Source organism: Chinchilla lanigera, unplaced genomic scaffold, assembly GCF_000276665.1.
Source record: "Chinchilla lanigera isolate Chin_1 unplaced genomic scaffold, ChiLan1.0 scaffold00029, whole genome shotgun sequence".
Classification (NCBI taxonomy): domain Eukaryota; kingdom Metazoa; phylum Chordata; class Mammalia; order Rodentia; family Chinchillidae; genus Chinchilla; species Chinchilla lanigera.
The window spans coordinates 14,328,498-14,355,777 of NW_004955430.1; positions in this window are offsets into that span (position 1 = coordinate 14,328,498).

A 27,280-nucleotide genomic window follows, 5' to 3' on the forward strand; every position below is an offset into this window, starting at 1 on the left:
GCTGTTAAAACCTTCCAGTCTGTGGTGCTTTGTTATGACAGTGCTAGATCATTAATATAAGTGTATAGACAAAGGTAGCCACAAAGTGGCCCAACTGCATAAAACTGTTCATTTGCATAGTTAGGAGATTAAGGCCTCAACCAGGGCAAATGCTAATTGTTAGATTCATGACCTAAACAATGAATCCTCCCCTCCTTACTTACCTTGGCATTAGTATTGTTTAAAATTCAGAAGTCTCTGACTCCTTCTCAGTTCTGTCCACGTCTCAAGGGTAAAACTCATCTTTGCATACAGTGCACCTAGACAAGAGCCTGGCGGTCGTTAAATGCTGTAAGAACGGAATGAGCCTCCGAAGTGGTAAACAAGCAAATCCATATTTTGATTGAACACAAATTGCACCAAATAATTACGATATGAGTGACTCACTCACCATGTGCACTGTCACCATGTGAATACTAATTGGTCTGAGGAATCTTTGTTTTGAAAAATCGTGATTTCTTGGAAAGACTGTTTCAATGCAAATCAAGAAGTGATGAATTCCAGTGCCAATTCTATACCCAAGTAAGTAGCTTCACAACCTACTCTGCTTCCGTAGTGGAACGCCTGCTTTCCCTAGCTCCAACATACTAAATACTCTTCAAGAATGAGAAATAAGCAAGATAATGCGATTGAACACATTTTATAAAACATCTTTTATGAGATTTGACATTTCTGGGACCAAACTCAATGTTTTACTGTTTCTGGCAATTCTTTATTTTAAAAACCAAAAGCCATGTATGATCAAGGACAGGTGAAAGATAATGAACATATTGGGTCATAAATCAAGAGGACACCTTAGTTTTCATGTCATTTCCAAGGCGCTATTTATGGTCTGCATCAAACCACACTTACTGTGAGAATAGAATAAAGAAGACTCAAAAGCGCCTGGCAAGCGCGAGGTCGTGAGTTTGATTCCCAGTACAGGAACCCCCCGCCCCCCCAAAAAAAGAGAACCACTAACTTTTATACATTTGTAGGCATTCCTGTTATTTTCAGGTAGAATGCTGACAAGGTAATAATATAAGATGTAACCATCCAGAAATCTATAAGATACAAGCAAAAGAATATCAAACAAGGGTTTAAAAAATGATATGGCAATGGTGTAAAATGTGAAAGCTTACCTCTGTTATAAGTAGGCATGTATGCACTTGAATTTAGTTCAGTTGCTCAAGATATAACTGCAAAATGTTTGAGAGACGTGTCTAACATCCCCCTTTATTTTTTAAATTCATGGTGCTCAAGGCCTGGATACCAATATATCTACATTATTTACCTGAGGCTTCAAAATAAGTCTTATATATTCAAATTAGTTCACCCTATTTACTAGAAAAATATATAAAATATTTCAGTTGATAATTCTGTCTCAATGTTGCATTATTTTATGACTTTATATGTAAAATTGAATACTTTTTTTTAAAAAAATCAATGTATGGATGTGAAATATCACAGTAAAATTTTCCTTTTATGGCTAACCCTATAGATTAGCATTACCCATACACTTAAGTACTCACCCTTGAACCTAAATTTGGGATGCTATCTTAATAAAGTGTTGGCTATGAAAAGTGTTCTCCATAATTAATGATCAAAGTTCAAACTATGAGCATTCAGAGCACTAGCCCAAGCCAAATCTATTTGGGTAGGATACTGAGTTGGGGCTTGGCAAGTCTTCAGAAAACCTTAATGGAACTAATATTTGTTGAGGACATTAGGTTCACAAAATTCTACTTAAACATTATCTTCATAAAACTTACAATGTGCTAAAGAAGATAAACATACATGAAAGTAACTGAAGAAGAGAATATATTATATAGATGACAAACTTTAAAATTTTTTTTCTATGTAATGTACAGTCACGTTTTTATGGAATGCATCGATTTCTTGAAAGAGTGCCCATTTTGAATACATGACTAGCTAACATTTTCCATTGTGCCCCACCATGTAGGAAATGTGTTCTGTTTGGTGACAATACTATACTTAGAACATATTGCAACGTTGTAGTGATAATTTAATAGTAACCACTGCTTGTTGAGTGCCAGGGGCACCCTACACACACACACACACACACACACACACACACACACACACACACAAATGCAATCATTTAATTACGCTTAAAATCATTTACTTTTTACTTTCATTGATGCAGAAACTCACTCTTGGTAAGGCTGCATGATTTACATAAGGTGTTATAACCAGGACACCTAAGGACAGATTGAACAGACCTGCCTCCTTCTGGCTTATGCAGTCTCATCCACAATGCTGCACTGACATCAGCAAATAGCAATTAATATTATTTCTTTCAACTGCATATGTATCAGTAATTACCTCAAAATGCAAAAGGTTTATTTAGAAAAGTAATTTTCCCAGTAAAAGAAACACTTGGGTTGTAAAATAGGAATACAAGGCAGCAAGCAATGATTGTGTTTGCCAAAAAGAAAAAATAACAATTTCAGTTTGTTAGATAAATACAGTGCATTTTATGGTCACTGAGACTCTATCAAAGCCCTTCCCTCAATGCACTGCAATATAATATTCACCGGTCTTGTCTCTATACTTTTAAAAAATAACTCTGTGGAAAATTCCATATTTCAGAAATGACAAGTTTATACAGAGAGTGGATACTCAAACCAAAGAAATACAATTGCTAAAAATTAGCAGGCACAAGTATTATACTGTAATTACTTGGACAAACTGGGTAAAAATACTGTTGTCACTTTCTAAACTCTGGCATTTTATAAAACTGAATCAAATCTTTAGACACCAAATTTCAAAATAAACAGTAATTTTTTCATAATTGGGTTACTTCAAATGTATCCCAGAACTCCATGGAATGAGACTAAGCTGAGATCCCAGTGCAAACAAGCCAACAGTGATATGGCAGTACACTTAAAATTAACTCTTCCATTTGCATTATACAATCCAAGTAATGGCACAATTACAGATTTCACACAATTCATAGCCTGAAGATCTGAAATGCTTTCTTCTATGCCAAGGGAAAAAAGGCAATTCAAAAATCAGGTTAAGTATGAGTGGGAAATTTAAGCTGGCTTTCCTTCCAAAGACAGAATGAAAGTGATACCAACCTGAAGACAAAGAAAAAAATTTCTTGTGATTTTTTTTGACTGTTAAGTGGAGCTTTCTTGTATACAGTATAGCTTTTGTATCATTGTTTCACATTGCTCATATAGCCACCATAAATGAAATCGGTCAGTGGTTTTTTTTGTCTGAGTTAGCCACAACCCTTTACACAGAGGCAAAAAAGAAACTATTTCACCCTTGATGAATAACACACACCTTCCTCCACTCTGTAAGACAATTCTTTAATAACTCCAGTAGGAGGAAGTTCACAGTTCTTCTTGAAGAAGATAAAAGATGAAAGCTACCAATTGCCTGCTTAAAAATCTTTGATGGTAGTTCCTTCTATTCTTCCTCTAATAAGCTTGCAAACATTTTCAATGACCTATAACATGAGCAGAGTTCAGCAAAGCATTGCAGTGTATTACACGGATTTCATATCCATCTGGGTTAGCATAACCACAGGAGATCTCTGTTCTTGCACAAGGCACAGTGTGTCAGGGGTTCACATCTTAGGAGGGGAAATGTGTGATTCACAGCCCAGGTGGGAGATTTGCCTGAAGAGTACTATTGGATTTCAAATTAAAAGATTTCTTTGGATATCTGATTTCCTATAACATAATTATTCCCTAACACATGCTTAGAGTGTAGCTTCATTTTGACATAGTCACCACCCAACCTTCTGTAATTTGTGTCATGGAGATTTACATGCAAATGTCCTCAGGCCTTAGGTAAGAAATGCCAAATCATAAAGGATACCTCATTGTTCATTCACTCCACAAATAAAAAATATTGGTAACAATTAAGGGGTATATATAGTTTTCCATTCCTACCAAATGCTTTGTGTTGAAGTCCATTTTCTATTAAGTGAAAGTCTCCCTTAACATTTCAGTTTAATTCTAAAATCTGTCAGTCCTTTCAAAATTATTAACAGTCTCACAGGCAAGCTAAAACTTGAGTCTCCTGTTTGAGTGCTCTCTTCCTCCCCTCCAAGCCCTGGGGCTCTGTGTAGAAGGACATAAGGCTACATCTGAGGGCACAACTTCTACCTGCAGATGGTTTCATAGTCCGGTAGACATAAGCTGGGAAGGAAGATGATGGAAAGACAGATGCTTCATGCTATGCCAGCCCATGGAAATTTGGCTGTCTTTTCCTAATAATTATCTTTGAACAGTCCCATAGTCCCAAGGTACATTTATGGGTTCCTTTTTGTTGGTTCCCTCTATGAGGACAGTATCTAAGAGGACAACATATGTCCTTCCCCACCCCTATCACCTTAAGTAAATTCCTGATTTGGAGGTGTGGTCCTACCTAAACCCATTGGCCCTGCCATAGCCTTTTGCTGCTGGAATGTCTTCCTCATGGTTCCCTATGCATAGAAATGTGGGCTTCCATTCATCTTCACCATGCCAAATAGTGGAAACACAGGCTGTGGACTTGGCATTCCCTCTCAGAATTCTACCACATCTCCTGGAGTATGTCTATGCCCAAGAAGCATCAGGTCATCTTCCATGTTAGTGCCTCGGAAAATTTCATACAGGATACAATCTCTCCTCCCAATGTATTCGCTATACTATTTCTAGCTGTGTAAAAGTAGGCAAGCTATGTAAATTCTCTATGCTAAATTCTTCAGGTTCTTCTTCTAGAATTTGGCAGTACATACTTTCAAATGGACCCAGTAAGAATTACCTAGTCTTAAAAAATATTGATTATTGTTGTTGCTGCTATAAAAAGTGTTCTTTTGTCTCTTTTTAAGTATACAAACTCAATTCAAGAGACACAGTTAAATAAATTATAAAGATTTAACTGTCACTGAAATATGACCAAAGTGTTGACATAAAAGAAATGGAAAATTGGTTTATATATTATTAAAATATTTAGGAATGATTTGGATACCATATTTTTATTACATAACACTACCCACCAGTCAGTTTGTCTTCAAACTAATGCTTTCTTTGTTACTTTTACCATAAATTTCATTTTAAGACTAGTAAAAAATAAAGTACATTACAAAAACCTATAATCAATGACTTCTGCAAGAAACAAATAGTACAGAAACTGCAACAATACATCAGAGATTTTATCCTGAACAAAATGTTCCAATTGACCAACCTGGAAGTATAATAGCCTTCTAAACCTGTACTGCTCAATAGTATGTCGTGGCTATTCGATTTAATTTAGACAAAATTTAAAATTCAATTCCTTGCTTGATTGCCAGGAGCTAAGCAGCTTTCCTCTGCCATGTGCTTCTACATGATGTTCGTGCCTTGGAGTCTGCCAGTCATGTACTAAACCCTCTGAAATGATGAGACAAATAAAACTCTCCTCCTCTATACAGAGGTTGTCAGATATTTTTTACCAGCAACAGAAAAACTGATGAAAACAAAATGTGTTAGAAATTGCAAAGTAAGGTTCACTGACAGAGAAAAATATATTTTCAAATTATGGAAGTACAGAGAACACAAGATTTGAACAGCCAACTTACATCAAGTAGATACACAACTCAGTAAATGCATGTATTATCCTGTAAATAGTATTTCCTCTGTGCATAACCTGAAAATTCTAATTTTGTTCAACTTTTGCTAAGACCAAGCATGTAAAAAGCACATGTGGAATAAAAACTCTTGAGTGTGTATATGAATATATGGATGTCTATGGGTCTGTATATTTTAAGCAGGTTTAGATTTAACTACTTTGGGTTCTAAGGTCACTCTGGAGGAAGAAAGCAAGAAACTAAACTAATCAAATACTCTAACAAAGCATCTCTGGTGATCCTTCACAGGTGGTCTTTTTGCCCATATTACTGAGCATCTGACATGGCCTACTCATGAAGGAGAAAAACACAAAATATTTTTAGAAGGATATAGCATTAAAATTTTCTGTTATTATTTTGAGTATTATCTTTCTGTGATTCTCTTTCAGTACACCTGTATTTCTTAAAGAAAGGGTTATACCCTGGCCATTTGGACATGGAGCAACACATAGGAATGGAGGTCCTAAGAGAAGTGAGTATAAGAGAAGGGAAAAGAAGTCAAAAACAATAGTGATCTTTCCTTGTGGTCATAGAAATTACTGTCTTAATGACATTTCAGGAGATCTCTAATGCTACAGTTCTTTTTCCTGACTGACCTTCTTTACAGCTAAGATATTAAGGGAATATAAAAAGATAGTTGCAAATATCAAATTAGATAGATTGATACACACATGTTATAACTTAAATTCTTCAGTGATAAGGATGGAGGAACATATGCCAAGGATAAGCACAAATTGAACATAAAATTAACCAAATGGGACACTTCTGAGTTTTGTCAATTCAAAGTTATCCTTAATTATATGTAATGGAACATATTGCAAGTAGGTCTTTGGTAAAATATTTAAGCGAGAGGAAAAAGATTATACAAAATGTCAAGAATGAGAGCTGAGTGGTAATAAAATCAGAGTCTACAATTAAGTGAGCAAAACATTTACTATCCAGACAATGTTCTATCTTCAGTATGTATAGGGACTGAGATAGCAAGTTATAATAAGACCTACATTATTATGATCATATTAATTATATGAAAAGTGCAGGAATAAGCATTAACACATAAAAAGAAAACTTCATCATTGAGATTATCAAGAAGTTCACACACATAATTATATAGTTCTTTTCCAGTCTTAACACAATGAAGCTTTCAGTTAGGAAGAAAAATAGACCACAGCGTATCATTATCCCCAGATCTCTAAATGAACTTCAATTGTTTTTAAGTTTCAAGAAGTTTGTAGAAGAGAAGATAAAAACTACAGAGTACTTCTGAATTACAATAAGTCCACTAAGAAATGCAGAGCTGGTTATGAATTGGCTTTTGCATAGACACTCTACTGCCTTTTAGTTAGATGGAAGGCTAAACTAACATCATTTATTGTCTAGCAAACACTTTTATATTATTAAGAAATTATTTTTAATATGGTGAGTTTAAGATTGCTTTAAAATATCCAGTGTGAAAGCCTCATAGGAAGGTTAGAAATACAGACATAGACTCTTGAAGGCACAAAGTTATGTGTTTGTGGGATTTAATTTCCATTTTCATTATAACACTATCTGAGAATATGCTAAGTTATACGGAAGGAACAAAACTTTAAAACCTGAGTGTCGTGAGTAAAGAAAGATATATTTCTTGTTCAGATTAGGTCAGCAGGCCCTCCATTCCAAGTTAGTCTTCCTGAGTCACAATTCAACCCAGCCTTCAACATTTGTACAGAACTGGTGGGATGGAAAGGCACTTCACAAATCAAATACCAACCTTTAGAGTGAACCTTTCCAGAAAGTGACCCAGCATTTCCATTTAAATTTTGTTGGCCACAGTAAACAACTTCTAAACTCAGTCAACTCAAGGAGGTGGAAATTTGTAGTCTTTCCAAATGATTAAAAGCAAGGGAACAAGATATATTAGTAAATAACTTTCAACATTGTAAGTATTTCATATGCCCAATGTTGAATGATTTATTTCTTCCTTTCTCAGTTATCTTTGTAAGTCCTGGAAAGAAAATGTTGAATTTTTTCATATTCCTGGACCTTATACAGGATGAATACAACCAATAAATATTTGTTGAGTGAATAAATGGGATAGTACACTGCATCAAATATTTCAGAATGCTCAAGAAGTATGAGTCCTGAAGGAGACTCCTGAATGTGTTCCCCTGTAGTCTCTGGAAAAGAGTCTCAGAAGCATGACAAATCAGGTGAAGAAATGAAAAAGAGGCACAGACACTGCCCTTTCTGAAAGTTTGATGATGAGCACAGTGAGAGATTCTGACAGCAGCTTCCAGTTCTGTCTGGAAGAAAGAATACAGAAGGTCTGAAGGGAAAGCAGATGGAAGGAGAGAGGATGAGTAATTGAGGAAATCTTTAGTAGGCACCAGGAGGAAATGGGATCATTAAATAGGTAAGTGGGCATTGAGGCAGTAATCCTTTTGAGGTAAAGAGAAAGGAATCATGATGGTTATAAATGAAATTCTGCCTGGTAATGAAGGAGGGAAATTTTGACGATGTGCCTGCTTAATGATCTTTATTTCACCCAAGAAGCAAAAGCTAGATAATATTCTAAGCAAGAGAAATTGGGCAGAGAACATGAAAAGTAGGGCAAAGTCTAGAATTGCCTTGATAGTAAAGGAGCTACTGGGGATTAGGAGAATGAGCAGCATTGAGAATTGATGTGTATTTGGAACTTAAATTTTAAAAGGCAAAAGAAAACACTTATTTCCACAGTCTATCCAATTTGGTAACTGGATAGCCTGATTCCACAAACCTGACCCAGTACCCAAGGAGAATAAGCAGATGACCCCTTTCTGATACATTAAAAAAAATATAAGGCTTTGACTACTTTTAAAATAAATAAGTAAATAAATAGATAAATACATAAATAAAACAGAACTCCTAACTCTGGTTAATTACTGTATGTTATTGGTGGAAACAAATGAAAATGTGATGTGGCATGACTTCCCTCAGCGGGCATGTTAGGTCTGCCATCATTGGTTAATGCTAGGAAGAGGCTGGAATTGATTCGACTAACTTAACATTTATGCAGAGGTGTTATTGTGAAACCCACAAGAAGTTTTTCTGCCTTGTAGAATCCAGAAGCTCCTTTAAAATGAACTTCTATCAGCCTTATGAAGGAAGAAAAAAGAAAGCCCTGTTCGGGCAAATTAAATCTTCCTTGAATATTTGCAGAGATTTGGCTAACTTGGCATTATGTATGGAAGTTAATATTGATCTCAGCACTGGTGAGATCTGCATAAGAAATGTGGATGAGAGGTTCTTTTATGTCCATCCTGTGCTTATTAATAATAAAAAAACAAAAAAAATTAAAAAATAATAATAAAAAACAAAACAATCATTGTAAATCAGCAAACGTCAAAGTTGTATCTACTCTTTACATTGTCCAGAAATAATTAAATTCTGAAGAAAATAGCCCTGATGTTTGTGGCTAGAGACAGAACTCAGGGCCTCATACATGAGGGACAAGCACTGAAGCACTGGAGCACACCCTCAGCCCACAAACTTGATGTTCAAAGATAGGCATGTCAAGAAGAGTTAAAAATGATGAACTTAGTTTAAGATGACAATAGGAATGCCTGTGAAGATAATAAGAACTTATATATTACAGAGACAATAAATCTACCACTGGCAAGGAAAGGAATCATGAAACACATAAAAATGAATGGATTTATAATATTTATATCATTGGCTATATGATTTTTTTAACTTAAGTTATAAGACAATCATATTAAGGCATATATTAAGGCAGCCAAATTTTTAATGAAATGGTATTCTGAATGGAGAATTTAGTTCTTAAATTTGTTTACGGGACCACATTTTAAATTTAAAGTGACAGGGGCTGGGGATTTAGCTCAGTGGCAAAAAGCACCTGCCTGGCAAGCGCAAGGTCGTGAGTTCGGTTCCCGGTACCGGAGAAAAAAAAAAAAAAAAAATTTAAAGTGACAAAAAATGTCTAAACAAATGAGGGGCTGGGGATTTAGCTCAGCGGCAAAGCGCCTTCCTGGCAAGCGCAAGGTCGTAAGTTCGGTTCCCGGTACCGGAGGGGGAAAAAAAAAAAATGACTAACATTGGGGTCACTGTGATTTTTAAGGCCACTACCTCCTAACTCTAACAATATCCTCTTCGGATTCTGATGTTAACTTGGAAAGTAGTCACATTTTCATTCTTACAACTTGTTTAATTTTCTGGAAAAGCTTCAGGAACTAATAAACCAAAAACTAAATAAGCTTTTGCTAGACTATTTTAAGAGCATGATTTCCTTCTTTAAAATATGTGCCTGGAAATTTTATTCCTTTAGACCAAGTTACTTTTACAAGTTTCCACAAAAACCATGCCAATCTCAAACTAAACTTTTATGGGCTTCCAAACTAGTTTGTGCACACTCATTTCACTCCCATACACACACAGACAGTCATGGACACAGTACTGCACTTCTAGTTCCAGGCACAATGTGTACTTCACAGGACTTGGCAGAAACTTAAAGGATGTAATTTACTGTGTCCTTTGTGTACATTATGACATCCCACCAATTTTCAATTATATATTACCATCACAATTTATTAGACTCCATTTATTGACACCTCAGTAAAGGCAACTTCCAAGATTCATTGCTGTTTATTTGTAGTGACAAAGAAATAATTTGAAGTTTTAAAAATTCTTTCAAGATAGAACAAATGCTGATGTCAGTGTTTGCTCTAATCCAGGTAGCGAGCCCGGGGCATGCCACGTTGGCATACGTTGCCTCACTCTGTGCTCCTTTGTTTAGCTCCTGCTTTAACAATTGGAATCAAAGAAACATACTTCAACTTTAATGTTTTGACTCTCCTTTAGTGGAATTCATGGAATAACAATGAATACCTGTATTCCTAGGAGGCACTGTTAATCAGGTTGATCACTCAGTTGGCACATTTCACTTTTGTTCAGGTTATAAAAATTGAGAGCCTTCTAATATGATTTGATTATGCTGCCCCTCTAGAGATCACTCACTATTATTTCCTTTAAAACTTTTATTATTCCAAAAGGCACCATGTCAATTATTTGAATATACCATTGATTGAGAAGAATAAAAATCCTGGCTTTTGGGTGCCCCAAACAAATCTAGTTGATGCTGCATTACAAACACATTTGGAAAAGGAGTTAAGTTGCCAGGTTTCAAGTTAGCAAAGCAAGGAGGTAAAAGCAAACTCATTGGCTAACACAGAATTTCCAAACTCAGCTAATGGACAAGATGATTCATCGTTCTGATGTGGCAAGGCAAAACTGAAAGCCCACAACTAAGAAAGCACAAGAAATCAGAGATCAGAAACGTTCCAACTTGGGCATAAAAAGCAAGCAATTTGCCCTAATCAGGATGTAATTGGCAGCATTAATTTATACAAGCATGTCTCGTAGAGTACCAAATTAACCTCATAAGTTTAGAAACTTATTAGTAGTCCTGCCAATTTTCCTTAAGGATCATATCAAGGTATATAAAATGCCTGTTAAAGTCACTTCAGGATTTGCATAAAATTAGTTTATCTTCACATCAACTCTGATTATGTTTATAAAGCCTATCCTGGAGTATATTTTCACAGTAACTTTCAAATTAAAGTTTCATCAATGCTGCCTTAACAGTCATTTATTGATCTCCTCTCCCCTCCACTTATACACTCTCATTGTCACCCAGTAATTCATCCCAAGAGTGATAGCTTTAGCGGAAGCTGTTTCCCTGTGTATATGGAGCAGGAAGGAAACGGGCAGCAGAGAGAACATCAGGCTTGAGGGAGATGCAGTTAGTTCATAACCCATAATCCAGTGTTGCCACCCACAACTCATTTAGCCTACAAACGCCACTGGACCTTTCATAGTTTTGTTTCCTTATTAGAAAAAATAGCTTCTTTGATGTTTTGTTTTGTTTTTTTTTTAAAAGAACTTTTTTTTTTCTATCTTTTTGAGACAGGATTTCACTGTGGAGCTCCGGCTGGCCTTGAACTCACTTCGTAGCCCAGGCAGTCCTCGAACTCACAGTGATCCTCCTGCCTCAGCTTCCCAAGTGCTGGGATTACAGGCGTGTACCACCACGCCGGCCAGCATCTTTGTTTTGTTTCCTTATTATAGAAAAAAACTAATGGTAACATCTACTGACCTAATCTGTGGCACAAAAGAAACAAAAACAAATTACAGTTGTAATTTTTTAATTCTATGAAATACTATTTCAGGGTAAACTTTTCATATCTGAAATAGTAGGAAAAGGTAAATATAGTCACGTTCTACATGGACACGGCAATGTAAATCTCATTATTTCTAAAAGCTGACTTTTATTATTAATCATATATATTATTATATTACTATTAATATGTTCATATAAATGGTTTCCAAATAAAATGCTAATTAATTTTTAATTTCCTTAATGGTAATACTGTAAGAAAGGAATTGCTTTTTGGTTTCTTTGGAATTATGAGTGGCTCTTTTTCAACTTATAAGAATTTACATTTAGAATACATGTTCTAATTCATGGTCTAAAATAAAATATATTTCTATTTTTCACATATCCTTTCTTTAGGTTAACTAGTATCCATTTTTTATTTATGAAACATCAGAATGCTACATTGGCATCAAATATAGTTTATAATTAACAAATAATTAAGAATTAAGCCACTTATTATTGAGTTGCTATAAATTCAAAGACTCATTAAATTCCACAACTGACAAAAGGAATTTTGACAGCAATTTTCTAAGACCATACTCTTCTTAATAAGGTTCTAAAATTCTTTACTTAACCTACTAGAAACCAGTAATTGATCTCTGTGATCTTGTTCACAAAAGACCGAATGACAAGCTATATCAAAATCTGTTAGATTATTATGTGGCATTTAAGCAAATTTTACAGGATCTTTTGATTCTGATACCCATTTGAGTCAATTTCTACAATTTTTATGTCTACCACATAGCTGAATTTAATAGTTTATTCATTTGATAAATGTTTTGGGACATCTACTTTGTTTACAGAACTGACAAGCTTGCAAGGTTATAAAGTTTAAAAGTACATAGCTCTTGCCCTACTGGAGCTCACAGGCTAGATTTCTGATGCTCAAATACCAAGGAAAATCCAGTGAGTTCGCTGTGCCCTGATTATTGCTTTCTCAAGATGAGTGTGGACCTTGCTCACAACTACCATCTCAGACAAAGCCTGTCTTTCCTGGAAGGATCTGTTTTCTCAGATTCCCTCAGGAGTCAAGCTGACCCAAGCTTTTAACCCATCACAAAGAATCAGCAGTTGGAATATATCAGAACATATCAGAACAGGTAAGCTCAAACTTGCCACTGGGCTACCACAAGCTTTATTAAAGGAACCAAAATTAATAGAGCATTGTCTACGGGTACATAGCCCCTCATGCTTGTAGAAACCTTGAAATGTTTGAAGTTAAAGACAAGAAGACATCGCAGGAAATGAATGGCTCTGCATCTTGAAGAACAATTCTTATAAACTCTGCAGCTGGGTGTGGTGGTGCTTGGCTGTAATCTCAGCACTCAGGAGGCTGAGGCAGGAGGATCACTATGAGTTTGAGGCCATCCTGGGCTATACAGTGAGTTTAAAGCCAGGTTGAAATGCGTAGCAAGATCCTGTCAGAAAAAGTCTTTGCTACATTAACAGGAATGCTGCATATTGGATTATTTAATTCTCTCTTTAAGAAGATTCTTGGGAAAAATCTCCTCAGTCTCAGTAATACGAATGGCTTGTTTTCCCAAAAAATAAACTTATGATATTCTATGTGCCTCCTTGACTCTAATGTTTGTTTAAAAATTTACAGATAAATATATGGAACAAGTCCAGTTAGTGAAAATTCCTTTAGAACAGAAGTTGGAGTGCATCTTTTCTTAGATTTCCTACTCCTGCAGAAATTTCTCTTTATAATGAGGTTCTCAATGACTACCAGTTCCAACACTTCTGAAGTTTAATTCACATGTAGAGTGGTGCACAGACCGCTTGCGGACAACTTGATGAGTTTTTACAAGTGAACAAATCTGTGTAACTAAAAGCAAGAGTAAGAACCAGGACATTTCCACACCTTCACACCTTTGTCAATAGCAACCATGGTGAGTTCATAAGTTATCTTTGTTTAATATTAAACTTTATGAAAATGGAGTCCTGTTTGGGGGGCTAATTCTTATTCAACACTACGGGTTTTTTTGTTTTGGTTTGTTTTGTTTTGTTTTTTGTTTTTTTTCCGGTACCGGGGATTGACGACCTTGTGCTTGCCAGGCAGGCGCTGTGATGCTGAGCTAAATCCCCAGCCCCTCAACACTATGTTTGTAACATTAACATATTGTTGTCCATAACTACAATTTGTTCCTTCATTCTCAGTCAGACTCTTGTTTGTAAAACTTTTAACTCAATGATATTTGGCATGGTTTGTAATACATCTTAAATTGGCTATCAGAAAAAAAAAAAAAGACTAAGAAAAGGCAATGAGTTTTTGGCTATGCCACCAAAGGTCCAGGCAACAACAAAAATTAAATTGTACTTTGTGAAAATTTAAATGTTTTCTTTGCAACAAACCATATTACACACATACTAAACAGGCAAAAAGTGAAGGGGAGAAAAGATCAGCAAACCATATAACTAATAATGGATTAATATTCAGGCTATATAGAGAACTCTTAAAATTCAACAAAAACAACAAAAAGTTTCAGATTCAAATATGATCAAGGAGCTGTACGAATGGCTGAGCACATGAAAAGGTGCTCAATATCACACAGTTTAGGGAAGAGCAAATCAAAACTACATGAGACACTCATAAACATTAGTCTAGCTACTATCAAAAAAGTAGAAAATTAGGGCCGGGGATATAAGTCAGTGACACAGTGCCTGCCTGGCAAGCATGAGGTCCTGAGCTCGATTCCTGGTACCTAAAAAAAAATAAGATAGGAAATGCACATTGGTGAGAAGGTGGAAAAATTGAAACTGTGGTGCTCTCTGCTCTCTGTTGGTGAGAATGCAAGAATCTTAACGCCAACATGCAAAACAGTATGGCAGTTTCTCAAAAACTTAAAAATAGAAATACCTCATGACCCAGCACTTCCACTTGTCATTAAATACCAAATAGACTGAAAGAGCCTTGACGTGACATTGTAAACTTCTGTTGATAAAAGCAATATTCACGACAGCTAAAATGGAAGTAACTCTGGTGCCAATGGCCAGATGACTGGATAAGCACAAATGTGGCATGTACACGCAATGGAAAATTATTTAGCCTTAAAAATGTAAGCAATTCTGACATACTACAACATGATGAAAATTGAGGACATTATGCTAAATGAAATAAGCCAATCTCCCTTGCCCTCCCCCATGGATACATACACACAAATATGGCATAAGTCCACTCATATGAGGTAAGCAGGGCAGTCAAAATCATAAAGATAGAAAGTAGAATAGTAACTGTCAGGGACTGGACGGAGAGGGAAATAAAGTTTCATGGGCATCAAGTATCAGTTTTTCAAGAGGAAGAGTTTTGGAGACGATGGTGGTGGTAGTTCCACAATACGAATGTAAGGTATAAATAATTAAATGAATATCGTCTGTTCACCAAGGCCAGAAAACAGCCTAATGCCTTTCAGAAAGAACTGTAAAAGAGAAAAAGAAGAATGCCAGAAAAGATTAACTATCCTGTTGAACCAAAGTCCAATTAACCAGAACACTTAATCAATTGGTGTTTCTAGCTAATTGCATCATATGCTCGGTTTATAGTTCTAAAAATTTACTTTTATTTATTTCTTTAAGCTTGCCCTTGATTGTTCATTGTGTTTCAAGGCATGTATAGCACAGTCAGAGGTCAGAGATTTCAAATTCTGGCCTTTCTAAGCTCTGTGTATAGTCTTTGAGACAACTGCTCATTTTAAAAGTGATTTTAACAATAATTCCTTGGTCCTAAGTTGTTGAGGCTCAATAACCAACTGTAGCACAACAAAAGTACTGTATGAAGTCAAAGTTATTATTTATGCACTAGGTTTTTTTACTGCACAAGGCCAAGATCTTGCTGCTCCTTCAACAATGACACACCCAGCACTAGCACTCTATAGATACATAGTAGTCACTCATCAACTATTTCTTGACTCTCATATTACCATGAGGAAGGATAAAAATTAATTGGCATTTGTTTGATGAACGCTTGATCAAAATTTAAACATGAGTTAGAGCAATTTAAAAAGCATAGCAAATTTTTAGCCCTTAGTGCATTTTTAGCTCTGTACAACCCATACAACTAGTATTTAAAAATAGAGAGAAGATGATTGTGGCAGATAACATAATGCACACACACTCCCATGCAAGCCCCCTCACCAAAAATGTGTCAGTTTCTAATCCCACCACAGCCAGCTGCAGACTTTATAGGAATTGTTCTTCAAGAGTTTAGAGCAATTCCATTCCTGCGATGTCTTCTTGTCTGGTTTAACCTCAAACATTTCAAAGTTTCTACAAGCATGAGGGGCTATGTACCCGTAGACAATGCTCTGTTAATTTTGGTTCCTTTAATAAAGCTTGTGGTAGCCCAGTGGCAAGTTTGAGCTTACCTGTTCTGATATATTCCAACTGCTGATTCTTTGTGATGGATTAAAAGCTTGGGCAAGCTTGACTCCTGAGGGAATCTGAGAAAACAGATCCTTCCAGAAAAGACAGGCTTTGTCTGAGATGGTAGTTGTGAGCAAGGTCCGAACTCATCTTAAGAAAGGTAAATGTTACTTTATTTAGAGAAAGGGTGTCTAGAGATGTGGCTAATTAAAAAATCTTAAAATAGAGCGATCTGGCTTATCAGGGTAGGCCCTACTTACAGTCAGAAGTCAGAAGAGTAGAGACATTTGACACAATGAAGAAACAAATGAAGACGAAAACAGAGATTGGGGTGATATAACCACAAGCCGAAAAACATCAAGCAGAAGCAGAAGAGGCAGAGAACCGATCTTCCTTAAAGCCTCCTGAAAGAGCGCACCCTTGTGGAAATTTTGATTTCAGCCTAGTGTTCTCAGACATATTACCTCTGGATTTGTAAGAGTTTCTTCAGGTTTAAGCCACTATGCATATGGCAACTTACTTGGTACAGATGATACAGGACATAAATGCATAACACGTGCTTAATACTATAGCCACAGGAAATGCACGATGATGCATGCTGATAAGAAAATGCATGATGATAATAAAAATAGCTTACATATAGGGCTTATTCACTGTACATAGACACTAGATGAAGCACTTTATGTGTGTCACTTTACAAAGTTCTGAATCAACCCTACGAGATTTATTATCACTATGTTTTAGACGGGACACTGAGGCAAAAAGATACACAGTAAACTGACTAAATTCTTGTGGCTCTTAAGGAACAGACCAAGGACATAAACCCTTCAAACATGGGTGCTTTAGCTCTCAAGCTCAGTAGTAAATGTTCTACCATGTTAAATGATAATTTTGTTTCTCCAACTTTAATGTTGAGTTTTCCCATGCATGCGAAATGTATAGACATCTGAGATCTCAATACAGTACATTCAACCTTTGTTCTTTCTATTCCAGGTGATCTGGATGGCTGTCAAAAAGTGAGACTACCTACAAACTCCTAGAAGGTATACCTAGTGCACATAAAATTTAGATTTTTCAGGATACCTTCTGCAGTTTCACTTGTTATTCCTCCGCTTAAGGGTACCTAAAAAGTAAAGATATTCTGGATATCTGTCATTCATTTTTCTTTCATTTCAGTTGATTGTAGGTGCAAGGGTAAAGGAGAAAGAAATTTCTAATACACTTTAGTAATACACTACAAAAATTGCAGTGAATAGCTCTTCATAATAAAACAGAATATATAACAAGATCACACAAAAAGTAGCTGACCCTTTGTTATAAGACCCTTAGGAAAATCTTCAAGTGGAGCACCTCAGTACTGTACTGTAACAATGTTTTTCCCTCTCATGGGCGTAGATTGGTCTAATGGATAATCAAGGCCTGCCAAGATCAGTCCTGTTCCCTGGAAGATAGGCTACCTAACTACATGGAAAGAAAAAATCAACTTTCTTTTATGGTAAAACGCTCATTTAAAAGTCCTGTTTAGAAGTGCTGCATACTTGATTAAGATGCCTTGGTTGATGTATTTCCATAGAATAGGAAGAACTGCTCCTTTATACTCCAAATAAGGCAAAAAATTAAAAGTATGGTTAAATGACACTATAGTAAAGAGTTCAAGCCATTAAATGGTTTGAGCATCCCTATACATTCTAGAACTGTGTTCCAATGTTCTCTACTGGCTCATCAGTAAGTTAGGGAAAGACCCTCTTTGAAACACACCACCAAATTTATGTAAAATACTAGAAGTGCTATAGAAATATCTGAACATGGTAAAATCACATTTAAAATGGGATACAGGCATTGAAGAGGATTTTGACTCATATCTGCCTAACTTCCTCTCATTACCATTTTTTAAAGATAAGCATGGAATTATCCCCGAAAGGAGAATGCATTAGTGTAGGCTGCTATTACAGAATACCATACGTGGGGTGACTTAACTAACGTTTATTTCTCATAGTTAAGGAGGCTGGAAAGATCAAGATCAATGTGCCATCAGATTGAGTGACTGGTGGGAGCCATCATCCTGGTTTTTAGGTGGCTTCCGTCTTTAACATATCCTCAACTGTAGAGAAAGAAAAGTTACTGATCTTATAAGGGCACTAATCCCACTACTGTGCTCCACTCTTATGACCTCATCTAACTCTACTTCCCAAAGGGTTAACCTCCAAACACAACCTTATTGGAGGTTAAGACTTCAAAATATGAATTTTGGGAGGATATAATTATACACTGTATAATATGGAGCTATTATTAATTTTAATAAGTCACAGAAATATAAGTACATTTTTAATGTACTGAAATTTTTAAAGTGATCTCCAATGTGTTATCTACTGGTTCAAAATATAAATTACACTAGCAAATTGTGAGCTTGTATTCTACAAAAGCTAATCTTAGCTTTCTAAGTGTTATTTAAATTCTTACTTGATTTTCAACCCAACGGCTTTATTTTGTTCACGCTCTCATTTTAGAATCCTTCTCAGAAAACTGAAGTGTCATCTACCTTGAGTTGCAAGCCCTTGAAACATTGAAAATTGAAAATCTCTTTCCAATATTCATTCCTTCAATTCATGATGTCAATATGACTCATGTTTACAGAGTTCAAGTCATCGTCCAGATATCTAGCAGCTGAAATCACTAAGTAATAAGTAATAAAATATCAATCTTGTCATGCAAATACGGAACTTAAAGATCTTTAAAACACATCTGTGATAAAATTAACCATTTCTTTTCACTGTCATGAAATATTTTGCAATTTGGAAATTCAACAATTAGTTAATACTTTACCACTGTTCTAAAGTTAAATATGTTTAGCAACTATAACAAAAGTATTATCTATAGCTAAAGTGTAAACAAATAGTCAAGGAAGTTTTTAATTACACGACATTATGCCTATGTTTAACCTTTATACTTCAGAAATGCATTGCTAACAGTATGCAAATATGATTTTTAAAATCCCATTATAATAAGAAAATACAAAAATTATACTTCATGCAATGCTGTTACTACTAGGAATACAATTTAATCCTAAAACAAGAGAAATTACAGCATAACCACTGGTTAAACAAGACAGAAAAAATGTATTTTTTTTCAATTTTTATTTTAAAACAGGGCACAATCCACATACCACAAAGCATAGCAGAATATTTTTCATTTCTAAAAGATTCCATATTTCCCAAAACTGTGTCTACATCTGGAATATTAATAACATTGGTATTAATCCAGTAGTTTTTTCCAACTTTTTTTGATGATTCCATTCATGTGTAGTAGGCAAATACAATCTGTGACTTAAAATATATCACTGCTCCTAAACAAGCCTATTTATAACTTGTGAAGAAATGTGACAAATGTATATTTTCTGTTATTCTTACACTGATCTTTAAAATCTCAAAATCTGGGGCTGGGGATTTAGCTCAGCGGCAAAGCTCCTGCCTGGCAAGCGCAAGGTCGTGAGTTCGGTTCCCGGTACCGGAGAAAAACCAAAAATAAATAAATAAATAAATAAAATAAAATAAAATAAAATCTCAAAATCTTTAAACATGCACTAACATAACTCATCTAAGGAACAAATATCACGAGTTTATGAAGTTAGAAAATATAAGAAAATAGTGGAGGAAGTGTACTCAGCTATCTGTATAAACTTTGCAAGGAGAAATACAACCTTTTAATTAATTTTTAAATACAATAAACCCTAAATTGGATGTGGATGAGCTGACTGTTGTTACTGTAAATAAAACACTATATTTTGTTGAGTTGCAAATTCTTTTCACTATTGAACTTCTGATGAACCTAGCAAATTGAAAATCACAGCAGGGGGAGTAATTGTTTTGAGAATAATGTTGAAAATAAAAAGAAAATTTTAAAACAAGTTATTCATACCTCTTAATAGAAATTCAACATCCTGTTAGGATCTGAGATTTAATTATAAGCTGGCTGAAATATCAGTGTGCATGTATATCTCCAGACAACTCTATACAGCCACACAAGTACGATGGTGTTTTAAATCATACATAGTTCAGATGAGAGCAGCAACATAGCATTATTGATTTGAAGTAAGAGGATTGAAGGAACGTCATCAAGGTGAACACCAAGATTTCAGCATTTAGCCCTGTCTAGACCTGCAGGCTAAATTATGTAAGTGCTACACAATTTTCATTTGATTTCATGTCTCAAGTTCCACATTCTGTTACATTAAACATTTGAAATGATTGTGGCTAATCAGTCTATGATATTTCCATCACCATACTAATTTTTCATTGGATTTAAGAGTCCAGTCCTCTCATTTTTCAAATGAGACTCAAAGAGGTTATGTCACGGCTAGCAAAGGCAACTTTGAAGTATTTCAGTCTTGGGTTCCAAAACACTAACTCTGGAACATTTCCCATTTGAACATCTCTAAAACTCCCATGCCTTATCTACAAAATGGAGACCATAACCATAACACTGCCTTCTTGAGGGGGTTTGTGCTCTTAGTACCACACTGATCTATGAAGCTTGATTTGCAGTGAATGAGAAGCAAATGCTAGATATTATTATTATTGTTATTCTTATTAGTAAACTATTGCAAAGGTCCCCCAGCCACTTTGTAATAGCTAATTTTGTGCTCAGGTGTCTTTCTCCTAAAGCAGACAGACAACTTCCAAGACTTCATTTACTTTGATCTGAAACACTACATAAACTCAAGATGTTTGCCCATTCCCTCAGTCTGTATTTTAGCTCCATGAACAGAATGCTCAAGTTAATTTCTGAGGAACATCTGGAAAGAAATGTAAAAAAAACAAAAAAAAAAACCAAAAAGGCAGCAAACCCCAGACATGCTGTGCTGCATCAATCTACATAATTTGAAATGACCCATATTCGCCTTTCATGCTTAGAGACCAGAGTGGTGCGACTGAATTACCCAGCACAGAAAACGCAAGAGAACCCAGAGGGACATATATCTGTCCAGTGGGTTTAAGAAAGGGTGAAGCGGAACAGAGTGGCCACTTGGAAGGCGCACTTCACAGGACAACTAGCAAAAAGCCTTGGCAAGCCCGAAAGAGACAGTGTCTTCTACCGCACCTTAGAAAGCGTTGCAAGAATGTCAGGGAACAGCCTCAGTGACACCACAGTGTAGTGTGTCTTTCTTTACAGTGTGTCCAGGATTCCAGAATTTGGAGATGTTCAAAAGCCCAGGAACCTCCCACTACTTGCGTCAAATCACAAACCAGCTCAACCTAAAGCAGACATAAGCACAGCTTCCAGAAAGACAAGACTGAATCATAAGGGGGACGGGTCAGCACAACTGGACATTTCACAAGAGGCTGCAGGTAGCCTCTGACTCCAGTTCAGACCTGTAATAAAACTCATCCCAAGATGCAAAAACGCCAAAACTCTGTGCTCCGTCTTTTAACTTGATTCCCTCGTCCAAAGCAGCAGCTGGCAAACAAGACACCAGGCTCGGAGGCACTGGCTTGCCCACCGCCTCCCAATGCCATACTAAACCCGAAAGTGACCCTCCAGGAAGGAGGTTTCTAGAACTCAGTAGCTTCCCATGCTGCCTTCAAAACGTGTGCAAGTCAAAGGGGATTATTATTTTTTTTAGAAGAAAGAGGAAAAGAAGGCACAGCAGGAGAAGGAGGTCGCAGAGGAGGAGGAGGAGGACGAGGAGGAGGAGGAGGAGGAGAAGGAGAAAGAGAGAAAGAGGAAGGGGAAAGGGAAGAGGAGGAGAAGGAGGAAGAGAAGAGAAGAAGGGGGAAAAAGGAGAAAGAAAAAGAATAAATGAAGCTGGCCTCTGTGTTTTCTTATCCCAACAACTTCTCCAGGATTCCCGAGGAGGCAGCGCGCCCCTCACACACCCACACACCCAGTGAGAGCGGCCAGCAAGGCGTCCCTCCCGGGCGGCCCGGCCCTGCAGCTGGCCAGGGCCCAGCTGGCCTTTTTGCCCCAGCGTGCCTACTCTGCCCCTTGTTCCTCAAGGCGCGCGGTGACCAGAGACCCTCAAGCCCGCGCTGGAGACCCTGGTCTGGCAGCCTTTCCTCCCTCACCCTTGGTAAGGAGAAGAGGCAGCGGTGCGGATGCATAGAGGGGTGCGCGGGACGTGCCGAGGGTCTGCACAGTGCAAACGCGCGTTCCGCGCCCCCGTGCGCGCCCAGCTCCGCGCGCCTCGCATCTCGCAGGGGCGCAAACCCAGCCCCGCGCCCTGTGCCCCAGCCAACTCCATCGCCCAAACCGCGGATACGCCTCTTCAGGCGCTCAACTTACTGTGGCAGAGCTGAGCTTTAGACATCCCCAGAAGCTTTTCTCTCCTTCCACCCGCCGAGCTCTTCATCCTCCTGCTGGCAGCGGTCCGGCGCCCTGGCCCTGGCATCCGGGAGCAGCAGCCGCCCGGGCTGTCTGGCTCGGGGCGCACTGTTGCTTGCCCACGGCTCCGGCAGCGGTGGTCGCGGGGATCCGTGCGTGGCGGCGCGGAGAATGGTGCTGTGGCTCGGTGCGCGCTGTCCCCGGGGCGGTCAGCGGGCCTCTGCCTGTGCCGCGCTGGCGGCGCTCCGCACGAGTCCCGCGCCCGCGCTGGCCCAGGTGCACCCGGCTGAGGAGAGGTGCGAACCGGCGAGGAGGGAGGGGCTCAGCCTGGGAGTGCGGAGAGGCTGCGAGATGGAGGAGGAGGAAGAAACCAGGTTAGAAGCGAAGAACAGCTTTAATGGAGTGAGTGGGTCGTGAGTGTCACAGGGAAACCGAGGAGACGTGAATCCAGTAACTAGAGATACCGGAAAGGAGCTGGAGCGAGCTCTTCTGCAGGCTCCGAAGAGGGGCTTTCCTTTTCTGCGTAGGTCCTTTATCCTCCTGGTTTAAGTGCAAAGTACCTAAAAGCCCCTATGCCTCATTTTTAACAGTTAAATTCAACAACCTCAGACGGCAGATGCAGAAACCAGAAAAAAAAAAAAGTATTGCAAATATACAGGGAAGACCCACATCTACAAACCCTTCAGTTATTTTTTCCTTTGCTGATATCTTTACCTCCCCCACTACGACACCACCTGTTGTCCTATTCTAGCACCTAGAGGTGTGTTTCTCAACCTTTGCTATGCGCAGAAATCACCTTGGAATTCTTTTCAAGTTCAGAGAAGTTCGAAGCTGGGTCTGAGAGTTTGTTTTTGTAGTGGTTTGACAGAGGCTGTAAACTAAGAACCATATCTGAGTTGATTTCTGAGAGAAGTTAAGCCACTTGTGAGATAATCTGTGATAAGCCTATAAAATACTGTTTTCCCCGGGGTATCAGGATGCTATGGAAGCCAAGCAGTTTATAAACACGAACAGCTCGCCAAAGGATAAAATGCATGCTATGTTCTGATTGTTGCTAATAATTACTCTTGATGAAATCATTATGAATGCTGAGCTTCATGACTAGACAGAGAAATATTGGTAATTCACCATTCTATATGTTCTCAAGAGAAGCTCTGAAAAATAAGTGAGCAATGACCTCCCAATAAACATGGTCATTTAGAAAGAAAATGTAAGTATTATCCTCTAAGGAGCAATCTGCTCCTCTTCCCCGCAAGCTGTTGACTTTTGCAGATATGCGGTGTTGTTCCAATGTGTATTATGCAGTCAAACCACTTATCAAGCAGAGAAAGGAAAGCAAGAAAAACAAATGCCAAGAAGAAAAAGAAATAGAGAAATGTGCTCAATGCCCCAAAGTTGTGCTGTGTTTTGACCTAACATGACAGTTAGATTTCCTGTGTCACATTCTCCCTGCCCTCATGCTTTCATCTAGCTTTAACCATTCATCCCTCCAATTCAGAAAATTCTCACTAAGCATTTACCATGGTAGAGGCCTTTTCTTAGGTTAACAAACTCTGACTCTGTTCATGCTTTCGAATAGTGTTTTGACAGTATACCATAAATGACATATTAGACAGCTTGTCGTGCCACAATAGAGCAGCAAACATATGAGCCCGCAGTTTAAAAGCCAGAGAGGACTGGGAGACTTCATGGAAGGGAAGGTACTCAAGATAAGCCTTATCATGTAAGTGATTTCACCAGGCAAAGGTAAAATGGAAAGGGTTTATGTACTACTTTGCCCTGAACTCACAGTACCTGGAGGAAGGTACAAGGAATGGTTTGAAAGACTAGCAGAGGCCATGTCAAGTGAGCCTGTCATTACTTACTTGATCAGGGTGTTGAGCAGAGGACCACCATCATCCAAAGCACACCATGATGATTAGTTTGGCTTATTAGATTGATTGTGTGACCTAGAACCAGAAAATAATGAAGCTGTGGAAAGCATTTGTACTGTGAAGCCCCAGTAAAGAAGGGAAGAGGGAGGGACAATGATGCTACTTGTATGAAATACAAGGATGTTAAAAGAGATATCACTAGGAGCATTTAATAATATGTACCAACTACATGGAAGAGATGAATTTGTTCTAAATATCTCTAAAGTTTTGTACATATAGTATTGGAAAGATTATGATGCTCCTGAGAATTAGGAAGTCAAGAAGGCAACTTATAATGGTTGGCATTATACTCCTCTTTGCTTGGGAAAGGCCACAGGAAATGAATTCTCTTTGGGCATGCACAGTCAGGGTTTTGAGGGAGATGATCAGGTAGAGGTGTTTACTCAATTAGAAATGTCAACCTTGCTCTGAAGAAATGAATTCTGTACAAGAGTTGCATCAGTTCTTATATTTGGACACTCTGAACAGGGACATGGAGTTCAGTTGTTGGGAGAATGACAAGATGTAGAATGAAATATGATATAGAATGAAATAAAAAGTGCTCAAGACAAAAGCATGGAGCTTTATGACTTTCCCTTTCCTCAATATTCTCATCTGTGAAACATGCATAAAAGTACCCTCTACAGAAAGTGGTTATGAGCATTAAGAAAAAAAATGCTAATTTCTCATCCATGTGTTTTTACACTAGCCTATTCAGTCTGAGAAGGCAGAGACTATATATATCGTGCTGACAATTTCAGATTTAACATAGTATTATTGACACTAAAACTCTTTATGAACATCAAATAATTAATAATAAATTATTATGTGAAAGCAGATGAGACACCACAACACAATCCAAAGATGTAAAGAAATGTCTAAATAGGTTTTGTTATTTTGATGTCATACAAACCAGGTTAGGAAAACATTTTGTCACTGAGGTCGTCCCTGGCAACAGAGGAAACATGAAAGGGAAATATTAGTACACAGTGAGAACAATTTTGCTTTTGTTTTGGAAGCAGAGATGGCTGAAGATTTAATTGATTGAATCCCAGGAAGTAATTGCGTTAGAGAGGTGTCAAGCTTGTTAGTGGCAAAAGAATTAAAGGAAGAATGATTAAAGAAGCTTGACAAAGAATTAAAGATGAGAGAGATTGGGGCTGATAGAATTGAGGAAAGATGGTTCCTCTGTAATAAAGGCAAAGTCGAGGAGGGTTGTATGGTTGATAAGGCTAAGATACTAAAGGTGTGGAAGAGAAGTTTCAGGTGAGAGAAAAGAGAATTGATTGAGCAATATCTGAAGGAGATCCAGAACTAGGGAATGAAGAATGTAAGTAATCAATCTTAGCATAGAAAAAGGTTACCTATTCTTTAGAAGCAAGAACAAAGGAATAGAAAGAAGACATTGATATTTTAAAGTAGAATAAAAGGAAGTAGGAAATATATATGCATATTATTTTGTCCCAGAAAACAGACAGGAGGTCTTCTCCTGATACCTTTTGATCAACAAGAAATAACATTCTGAGTTTAACAATGTAGAAATATTTGGAACAAGTTGTAACAGAGCTATCATAGTGACTCAACAGATGGAAGTTCACTCAATCACATGAGAACCTGCCCCTGGTAAAAAGATACATGTATTATAATAAGACAATCCTAGTTTTGATTACTCACCCATTAATGTTGAAGACATAAGTACAGAAATGAAGAAAGCACACAACATGTTCTACCGAGGTTTAGTAATCAACAAAGCAGTGGTTAAGAGCCATCAAGCAAGCAAGGGATTTCGGAGTTGAACTTGAGCACATGATTCTTAATCTTTCAGATCCAGGATCGATTTGCTGTGCTGCCATTCACAGTTTGTGAGAATGTTCATAATTAAACTCTTTGAGTCTTAGTTGTCTCATTTGTAACACTACGGTAAGACTACACTTTAATATTGTTTTGCTACAATTAAAAAGCACTGGCTATCACCAAGTATGTGAAATAAAACACAGATGCACAATAAATATTGCATGGTTTCTTTTATATGAGAAATCCAAATATAAGTACAGAACAAAATAAAAATAGATAATAGGAAAAAGAGAAGTAGATCTTTTGTAAAAGAGAAAAGAACTAAAAGATGGAGGGAAAGGGGAGGGAGTAGATGAAAGGGGAAGGAGAAAGAGTTAAGATGTCTTATGTACCTGTCTGTGTACCAACCCCCCAAGAAGAACATAATTATTAGGTGCTATAAACATCTACTAATAAAAAATAAAAACTGAAGAAGAGTTTATAATAAAATACCAAAGCTATCACAAGCAGATCAAATCATTGGAAGAGAAGAGTCAAGATCAAGGGAGGCCTATCAGACATGTCAACAGAGAGGGTGAGCACCATGGTGGTGGGTGAACACAGAGCCAGGATCAGGTGTCAGTTATGATCCATATCTATCACTGCCTGAAGCAAAGATTCATAAATCCCAAATCTTTCTTTCATTTTACTATTACTATGCATTCAAAATATTGGGTTTCAATGGGTATATGTTTTGATTACGTCCATCCTCCTAATAACCTCACTTACATCGTTGCCACCTCCTCCTTATTGCCTTCTTGTTGTTTAATAATAATCTCCCTCCTGCTTTCATGCCATCTTTTTTAGACTCCACCTATTTGAGGGAATAGTTAATCCTGATCTGTTATGCTGGGAAATAATTCCTTATTCTCAAATCTAGAGGTAAATTTCTCCATGCAACACTGAGTAATTTAGAACTCGTATGACTTTTTAATTAATCGCCTTCAGTTATAAGTAAAGGCAAAACATTACCGTACAGTGAATGAATATTATAACAGGGAGTGTTTAAGAAGGGCT